Source organism: Palaemon carinicauda, chromosome 26, assembly GCF_036898095.1.
Source record: "Palaemon carinicauda isolate YSFRI2023 chromosome 26, ASM3689809v2, whole genome shotgun sequence".
Classification (NCBI taxonomy): Eukaryota; Metazoa; Arthropoda; class Malacostraca; order Decapoda; family Palaemonidae; genus Palaemon; species Palaemon carinicauda.
Genome location: NC_090750.1, coordinates 48,669,835 through 48,679,816, shown reverse-complemented (window position 1 = coordinate 48,679,816; position 9,982 = coordinate 48,669,835).

The following is a 9,982-nucleotide window of genomic DNA, read 5'->3' as shown; positions in this document are numbered from 1 at the left end:
GAAGGCTTAGGATTTGGCCAAGTGTTTTTAACTATTATGAAGTAATCAATCTAACACAATAAATGAAAGAAACGGTGCAATTTGTATCTATTAAAAGAATGTCATCATGTTCATCATTATCATTATCTCTTCCTATGCCTATTGATGCAAAGGGCCTCGGTTAAATTTCACCAATCGACTTATCGTGAGCTTCTGAATCAGTGTTTTTCCATTCATCATTACCCAATTCACGCTTCATAGTCCTCGATCATTTAGGCCTTGGTCATCGAACTCCTCTCGTGCCTTGTGGATCGAAGTTGAAAGTTTGGTGAACTGATCTTTCATGGGAAGTGCGAAGAGCATGCCCGAACTATCTCTATCTAACCCTCTATCTCATTCACATATGGCCTTGGAGTAATCTTTTTTATAGTTTAATTTTTAGTCCTATCCTGCTCTTTAACTCCCAATATTCCTCTGAGAGTATTGTTCTCAAATCTACAAAATCTGTTGGATATAGTTGCATTCTCCGTACAGTAACACCGATCTCACGTGACTAAACTTATATATAGCCTGTTTTTTTATATGAAATTTAAAGCAATCTAATTTCCAAATTTTACATAACATAGCCATTAGATATAATACTGTAGTTCCTAATCATTTAAGTTATTCCACTAATTAACCCTTTCTCATTCCAAGGGTATTTCATCTTGAGTCCAACCTTATGTAGTGTTTCATGCATTCTTGTAAATAAACTTTATAAGTCCTGTGGTGTTCTGATAATAAGGACAGTGTCATAAGCATACTCTAGGTGAGCTAATTTTATGTTATCAATCAAGTGCAATCCCTCGCCAGCATCACCAACTATTCTATGCATCACAAAATCAATGAGCAGGATAAACAACATAGGTGAAAACACATTCCATATGAGGATTCCATAGTTCACTGATAACCCATTTGATAGGAATCCACTAACATTAACCTTCCACTTGCTATTCTCATGAACAAACTTAACACAATTTATACATTTAAAACGCACTCAATAACAATGTAGGACTCTATCAATTGTTTTTTAAAGTCCGTAAGGCCATCAAAAGTGGATTTATCTATTCTACACATTGGTGTACCACATATATTAAAATGAAAATTTGGAAAGTACAACTCCTACGTTTTCTTAATACTGCTTGGTCATCTCTTAGGTATTCATCAATCTTTCTCACTAGTCTCTTTAGAACAAGCATACTATATATTTTCATGACAACTGACGTAAGAGTGATCTCTTTGTAATTATCGCAATTAGTCCGAATTATTTTTCCTGCTACTTTCATCAACACTCCTAACTACCATTCATCAGGTTTTGCCTATTCCCGCTACATTCTACACAGTAATCTAGTAAATATTGAGGAAGTAACCTCAATTTCGGCCAATATCATCTCAACAGTAGTCCATCCTATCCATGGGCTTTCCATCTCGTTACTTTTTAATGATAGTTTCGACCTCGAACACACTGAATTCCTTCAGGGGCAAATCAAGGTCTTCCTCAGCTTCAGGTATATAAATCAAATTATTCCCTTCATATCCTTGTTCACGACCTAACTAAAGTGTTTAATCTAACGTTGCTTTCTTTATCTTCTGTTGTTATAGAAGGTCCATCTACTTTTTTACTGGGCATGTGCTTCTTATTTGCCCAGTAAAGACTTCATTAATAATTTTGAGAGCAATTCTTACACCACAGCCACTCCCTGAATCCATAGCTGTCAGTCTCATCTGCTTTACTGTCTGAATATTTTGTCCAGTCATTCCTGGCTTATCTTTTGACTTCAATTTCATTACTATAATATTTAGCATGATCTACCTTGTAATTTACATTACTTTCTAGAAAAATTCCATCAATCAATTTCTGTCTTTTTGTCCTTTTTATAGTATCTAAAGTATCATTTGATATCCATGGCTTTCTCCTTGTAACTGAATGTCCCAAAGATTTTTTACAGCTGACTGATATATGTTCTTAATATCACACCATTATTCATTAAATGTCTGCCCCGTCGTCTCTTAAATTCTCTAAGACAACAAATCGATTCCTACATTCAATTGTAACAGTGTATCTGTGTTCGTCTTTTAAAAGCTTAGTTGTAATAAACCAGTTGGTTGCTGTCAGTTTTGATTTCAGTGTGGCAATGAGGAGCTGGTGGTCATCCTCAATGTCTGCACCTCTATAGCTTCTTACATTTCTCAGAGTCTTCTTTCTCTATTAATAGCCATGCGATCTATCTGATTTTTGTAATTGCCCCATGGTGAAGTCCATATATATTTGTGGATTTCCTTGAGCTAGAAAAGAGAACCTCCAATAACAAGAATATACACACCAGTATAACGTGCGATAGGATTCTTTGAGTATTGTTGATCGTAGTAAAATTAGGATTGTCTATTACATTGAAGGTATATACATGTCAGTTTTCATTAGTAAATCCTTACTAGATTGTTCTCTTTCTTGATTTGGAATAAAAGCACATTTAATTCAAACTATTTTTTTTTAACTTTATTAAACACACCATATGAATACATAATTATTTAAAATGGAATAAATTATATCATTTTATCGAAATTCTCAACGTTTTAATGATTGAAAAAAACAGGAGTTTTTAAAACCATAAAAGACGACAGGTAAAAATATAAGGACATCGTGTGGACATAAATGTATAAGAACTTTTCAGTGGTTGAAGCTGTCAGAGTGCAATTCGAGTTTTTAAGAACTGCGGAGAAAATCAAGATTGCACTTTTGTTCTTTACAGCTAACTATTTACTTAAAGAATCACGTCAAGATCTCAAACTCTTCCACTCTTGGTATTACCCACAATTTTCGAGTGACAAAAACTTCTGAAAAGCCACTATTGGCTAAATCCTCAGATTTGAAAACTATAAACAATCAGACTTAATCGATTTTTCAAGTCAACAAGACCTCTATTACGTTAATGTGTATTCATTATCATCGTGCAAGGGAGTAAAGGTTCTGATGTAATTTTTAAAAGGAGATAATCTCTCTCTCTCTCTCTCTCTCTCTCTCTCTCTCTCTCTCTCTCTCTCTCTCTCTCTCTCTCTCTCTCTCTCTCTCTCTCTCATGACATGTTTTTAAAATTACCGGTATGTATTTCCGAGTATATAGAAAAAAATAACCTGTCATGATTTTTTTTCATAATAATAGACAATATACAACAGCTTACATCATTTGGAAAAGAAAAAATCGGTATTTACTTTTTCCGGAGTCATAGATTTTTTCAAACTATGTAACATTTCATACCCCCATTCCATAGTTTCTACCCTAGTTCGTTCAGCTCTCCATTCCCACCAATTTCCTCGTTCGAACGTAGTGAAATTGCAGGAGCCAATAACATTCGAGGGCCATCGACTGCCAAATGAAAAGGGGATAAAGTACCTTTCTTCAAGAGTGATGTGAAGTTTTGGAGTTGCATTTGGTCCGTAAGGAGATCAAAGAGCCTGTTCAGCAGTCTTTGCGAAATTATATGAGATTTTCCGATGCTCAAAATAGCTGCTCTGTGATCAGCTGCGTACGACTAAGACTGATTTTCCTATGATATAATTCTGGCGGAAATATAACTTTTTTATGTAAATTTTTAGTCCCTGTCACGTCACATATTGGCCAAGCAATGGCAAGGTATGAATTGTTAGAGTAATGCTGGATGAAAAGCTGACTGGCTGAAAGAAACGGAAAATTACAAGAGATCCAATTTTTTGAACATATATTAAAGGGCCCGTTGCAATTGACAAATAAAAGGAAATGAAAGGAAACAGTTTCCTTATTTTATGGTTTTTGAAACTTGCGTTATTTTTCTGCAGATATGTTACTTATTCACGGGAACAGTTCTGAAAAAAAAAAAAAAAACTCAAAGATCCTTTACACTTTAATATTCTGCATCTATGTGACGGGAATAATAAGAACATCTCTAAAATTCTATTGAAGTAACGTAGGCTTTGTCAAAATACGGCTCTTAGGAATCAGTCTTTGATGATAAACTAAAAAGGAAACCACCTATACTGTTAGTCAACATCATTCAGATAGAATAGTTAATAAATATTGATTGGTTATTATGATAAAAGAAAATAAATCGGACTAAAATTATACTGAATATTATTATTGAAAACTATCTTATAACAGATAAACGTTAAATAGGGCACTGATTATTAATATATATATATATATATATATATATATATATATATATATATATATATATATATATATATATATATATATATATATATATATATATATTAAAAGCAATAAGAAAAAATCCGGTGAAAACGGGTTTGAGTTTTTTCCTTTGGAAAATTTTTATATAATTTGCTGAACAGATTTTTTTTACAAATAATTTATTTATTCACTATTGTCTTTTCTATACAATTTAATAAATATTATCTTGTATCCTTTATTTCCTGATTCTTCTGTAATCGAACAAATATATGAAATAGTGAATCATGTAAGGGAAAAAATGTCCTTTTACGGGAAACTTAAACGACTATATCTTGTTAAAAAATTTTAAAACAAATATTCTTAAGAAAAAGCTTTCCCATATATGTAACTTGATATTAGACGGAACTGAATGAATTAAGCAAAAATTGGGCTTCATGTCAAGAAATGTGCTTCATAAAGGTCACTACTTTTCTTGCTCCTAAGTTGTCTGTTATTTTCCGCAAGTTAGTAGGATATATTTTTTGCGCTTGTTGGAAAATGATTAAAGTTACTATACAGTATATGGTGAATGTGTTTGTGCTAGATATAGCTCTGTTGATGCCTAAATTTATCAACGCCTAGATTATCTAGGTTTTGGACGTATGCTAGAAAAAAAATATCTAAATATCTATGCTGAGGGTAATAAGCGGTTCCCTACTTTCCAATTTAACTTTTGGAAAGGCCTTGGATTGAGGTTAGAAAGTTTGTGGGATTAGCCTTTAACATAGTGCTATTTTTCATCATAGCTATCATGATGCACTTGTTTACAACATCAAATAGATGGTAGTAGGTTGGTAAAGTCTTAGCATCATTATTGAATATTTAAGTAATAGTTTGGAAAGAGTAGTTGTTGATGGACAGCAGAGTGACTAGGAATGTGATATCTGTTGTTCCTCGGGGTAGTGTTCTTGGTCCATTGCTTGTCATGTAATATATATATATGATATATGGTTTAGTTTAGAAAACATGATAGTTGCATATGCAGATGGTATTAATCTCTTTGAATCAATTCCATCCTCTACATGTGAACCAATGGTTGTCGAGTACCTTAATAGGAATCTAGTTAAATTAGTGCATGGTGTAGATTATGATTTTCAGTAGTTCGAGGACAGTGACTGTTCATCATCCAGAAATTATATTGATAAGGTAGCTTTGGGTATATATATATATATATATATATATATATATATATATATATATATATATATATATATATATATATATATATATATATATAAACTAATTTGAAATCTAAGTGTGATTCTTGATTTGAAAATTTCTTTTGCGAAACATATTTTGTATGTTTCCTCTTAATTAAAAAAAAAGAAAACGTTGCCTATTGAGAGAATCTTTTAAGTTTTCCGGTAATCCATTTTGTTATGAATATATCGTTTTAAATTCATCAATAACTCTTAGATGAAATAATTCAGGAGAAGCGTTTAAGTCCATTAGCACCATGCGTTGACGATAATTTTGGTGAAGTAGAAGTCTTTGTTTAATTTTTGGCTACTAAATAAAATGCCTATCAACTAAAGATCTTCATGTTATCTTTTAATTACTTACGATATACAGTATACAATATCCTAAAAGTAATTACATTTGACATTAATACCAATCAGAACAAAAGATATGCTTCTATTCATGATACTTTAACAGGAGACCTTGCAACGACCCTGTTATTAAGCCTTTTTTTATTAGTAATAATCCTGACAATATTACAGTAATTACCTAATCATTGCTATACTTATGACTCATAATTCCTAAAATTGTAGGAAATAATTATTGTTATTATAAAATTCTCATAACATTTTTATTCAAAAAGATACGTAACGAGAGAGAGAGAGAGAGAGAGAGAGAGAGAGAGAGAGAGAGAGAGAGAGAGAGAGAGAGAGAGAGAGAGAGAGAGAGAGAGATGTTATAGTTCGATTTCGTGATGTCATCATAAAATAATAAACCATAAAATGCCTTTTAATATTGAAATCCTCAGATTGCATCAACGATTATCGAATTGTTTTACAGACACACACACATATATATATATATATATATATATATATATATATATATATATATATATATACATACATATATATATATATACACATATATATATATATACATATATACACACACACACACACATATATATATATATATATATATATATATATATTTGTTTTTTCAATACATCTTTTTTTTAGACAAAGACGTCACCTTCAATGACGTTTGTTATTATAATGGATAATTTTCTGGTTGTCCTTTCTTCCTAATTAGGGACAAAGACTTTACTTCTGAAAAGTTTATTCTCCCTTATGTCATTCGTAGTTTCCTATTCGTTATTCATACCGCGATTAAGCATAAAGATTCATCCTTAGTTTTCTTATTTCTAGGATTTAGTAAAGTTAATGAAGAGTTGGTAATGATCAAACAAAGACAGTTTTATTTGAATAAATTTGAGAAAGCACAAAATAAAGCGCCAGATATTCTTAATTTTTTAATGTACCTGAATAGTGAAATCTGGTTTCTGAGTAATTATAAAGAATATTAAGTTAAAAGTATATGCAATCGTCTTTTGGGCCATTATAAAAAGCAGAAGCTGAAGAGCTAGTCTATTTTACAACTAATATATTTTACTAATAATTTTATAAAATACAATTATTTACTATAAAAATATAAGTAATCTCTTATCCGATTGAATGTACTGTCATTTATATTGCAAACTGGGAATAAGATATTGCGGATAAAATATAAACCTTGCAAGTAGATGATACATAGCAAATAGGAATGAGTGTTACTGACAAGAATCATTGGGGATTTGGAATTATAAACGCTAGTACCAACAACCCTAACCCTTAACAAATATCAGTAGTATCTATAGCTTTTCATATGAATCAAATATATATTATAGGAACAGAGAACTTGTTCTGGATGATATTTGAAATCTACATAAACCCTTCATTTTAAGGGACAATTTTGTCATCTGGGCAGTGGGTTTGACACCCCTAATACCGTTAGCTAATATAAAGCATTTCTAGCATTTAAGCATTCAGTTTTAAGGATTGTGTACAATAATATGAATTTTGTTCTGAGCCGCAAGCCCTCTATTTCCAGTATAATAAATTTAAATGTAAGTGAAATCTCTATGGACGCCTTAAAGTTCTTCCATGGACCCCTGGTTGGGAACCACTACTCCAAATTTTTATCTCCAGTTTAGCCAAATTTTATCCTTGCTCTGTTTATGGTTAACCAGTCCTTCTTGATAAGGGTCCTTGCGCTAGGCAGGGCTTTTTTTGAGTTCCAGAGCACCCCATTGGTTGGTCATTGTTCACTTTCTCGCCATTTTGTTACGCTGTGAGCAGCTTTTCGGATTTGTTCTAGCCAGTGTTGCAAAGCGTTTGTAGAATTTCAGTTTTCACCTTGCTTTCTGATGATTGTCGAGTAGACGACACTTTTCAGATTTTGATAGCAATTTTTGTCAGAAAATTTTTCAAAAATGCAAGGTTTTTTAACTGAAATGTATTCATATTTGTATTTGGATCATTGTCAGCTTTTTGGCACCGTGCAAACATTGGAAAAATATTTTGAGCTAAATAGCATAATTTGTGTTAATTATAGCTAATGCATTTAATTAAAATGTAACTTTTTTTTACTAAGCGACCTAGAATCATGCACAATACCAATTTTCTATACAAAACTGACCCGGGCAATTCTTTTCTGATATAACTTTTTATGATTAAAGATTAAGGTCACCATCAAATGTAAAGGTCAAGGTAATTTATGGCTGAATTAGCATTGCGAAAATATGACCATGGGAGGTTTACATATTGTTATATTGAATAATGTCAGCGAAATTGTGTATTTATGATAAATAGGTTAGACGTAGCACTATTCCAAACAATTTAATTTAGATCTCTAGATATGTACCCATTTGAAAATTGATCTTAGCACATTTTTTTCAATTTGACCTAGTAGATTATGAAAATCGATGCAAATATTCAATATGCAACGTTTTGAATAAGTTAAAAAACCATGTGATACCACTCTTCTGTAGAACTTTAATGCAAAGAATTAATTCCCCATATAATTGTCATGATAAATAGTCCAGGCAATGGTCTTGATATGAAGGTCAAGATCATTTTGAACCACTGTTGTTGAAAAGTTCCTACTTTAGCAACCAATTGCAAGGAATGTTTTCGTATACATGTCACCTGATTACTTGTGAAGATTTTAATCTGAACTAATCATCATATATTTCGCTCATATTCAGATCACCATACAAATAAGGAACTTCATATGACAAACTTAGCCATATTTTCAACATACACATATTAGCTATACATGACTTTGACCCTTAAATTAAACAATAACCTTGACCTCCAATCACAAAAATTATATCAGAAATTAATGGTTAAATTTGTATTGAGAAGTGTTGATGCACATGATTTTAGGGCACTTGGTAAAAAAAGTTAAATTCTAATAGGATGCATTAGCTATAATTAACACCATTTAGGCAAATAAGCTCATGAAAAATATTAATCAGAGTTGGCGCAGTGCTAACAACGCTAAAAATTATCAAAATACTCACATGAACACATAAAAGTTAAAGACCCTTCCATCTTTGAACATTTACAGGTTCACCTTATAAGTGATATAGCCTGCTACTAAACAAGATCTCATATATCTCTTATGAGTTTTTTTTCATAAATAAGATAATATCATAATCAATATCGAACGTTATCAATTATAATTTATATTCTGACAACATAGGATATATGTAGATGAAGAAAGATACCAAACACAGCCAAATGTTTCCCCGGCTTAAAAATATAAAAAGTTACATTTCATCCCATGTACCTAAGAAAATTATGAGACGTGTAGCACTATGTAACATCCGAAAACCAGGGAGATGATTGCCTTCGTTTCCGTATTCCGGGAGAGGGCGTTTAATTTCGTCTCTGTTCGTGAATTGTAACCCAAGTTAAATCTCTATTTGTACTCCTAACGGTTATCTTATCCATGCTTCCATTGCCTTTATACAGTGGACATAGTTCTTTTTTTTTTATATCATTTTTTCATGATAGGGGCGTTATCACGAAACCTACATATATCAAATTATTACCAACCACCTTGGAGTCTTAGTGCGATTGTGAACAAATAATGACTAGAGAAGCCTTTTTTTTATTTCTCCATGAAAGTTCATTTAAAAGTTTTCCAATGATCTATGATTATAAAATTATGATATATTAATTTTTTTTTCCTTATAATAGCATCGTGTGAATGATTTATCAATAAAACTCTGTAAAACTCCAGATAATTGTCTGTAATATTGTCCTTTTCCTAATTTCTTACAACAACTTTTACAAATGTATTGAATGTTGATGGTCACCATCTCTCGTTCTTAAAAAATAAGAAATGTTCATGTTGGGAAGAGTTTTAGAAACTATATATTTTCCAGTGTCTAACCATTATCATCATTATTTCGATGCACACCAACGTGCTGATCTGAAAGAAGAAAATAAAATAAACAAGTAGGAAAGATATTCATGCTACTTTTTCAGAGCTCCAGAAATGTTGAAAACATACTATAAAAGCTCGAGGTAGTTGAGAAAAGTAGTTTCCTGTGCTGCTAACGTCTCTAATAAAAAAGAAGAAAAAAAAAAGGGCAAATGATTTTTTGTCAATAGAGCTATATAGATTTCACACAGACAATTTTCCAACTAATGCCCCCCCCCCCCCCCCGAAAAAAAAATTATAATA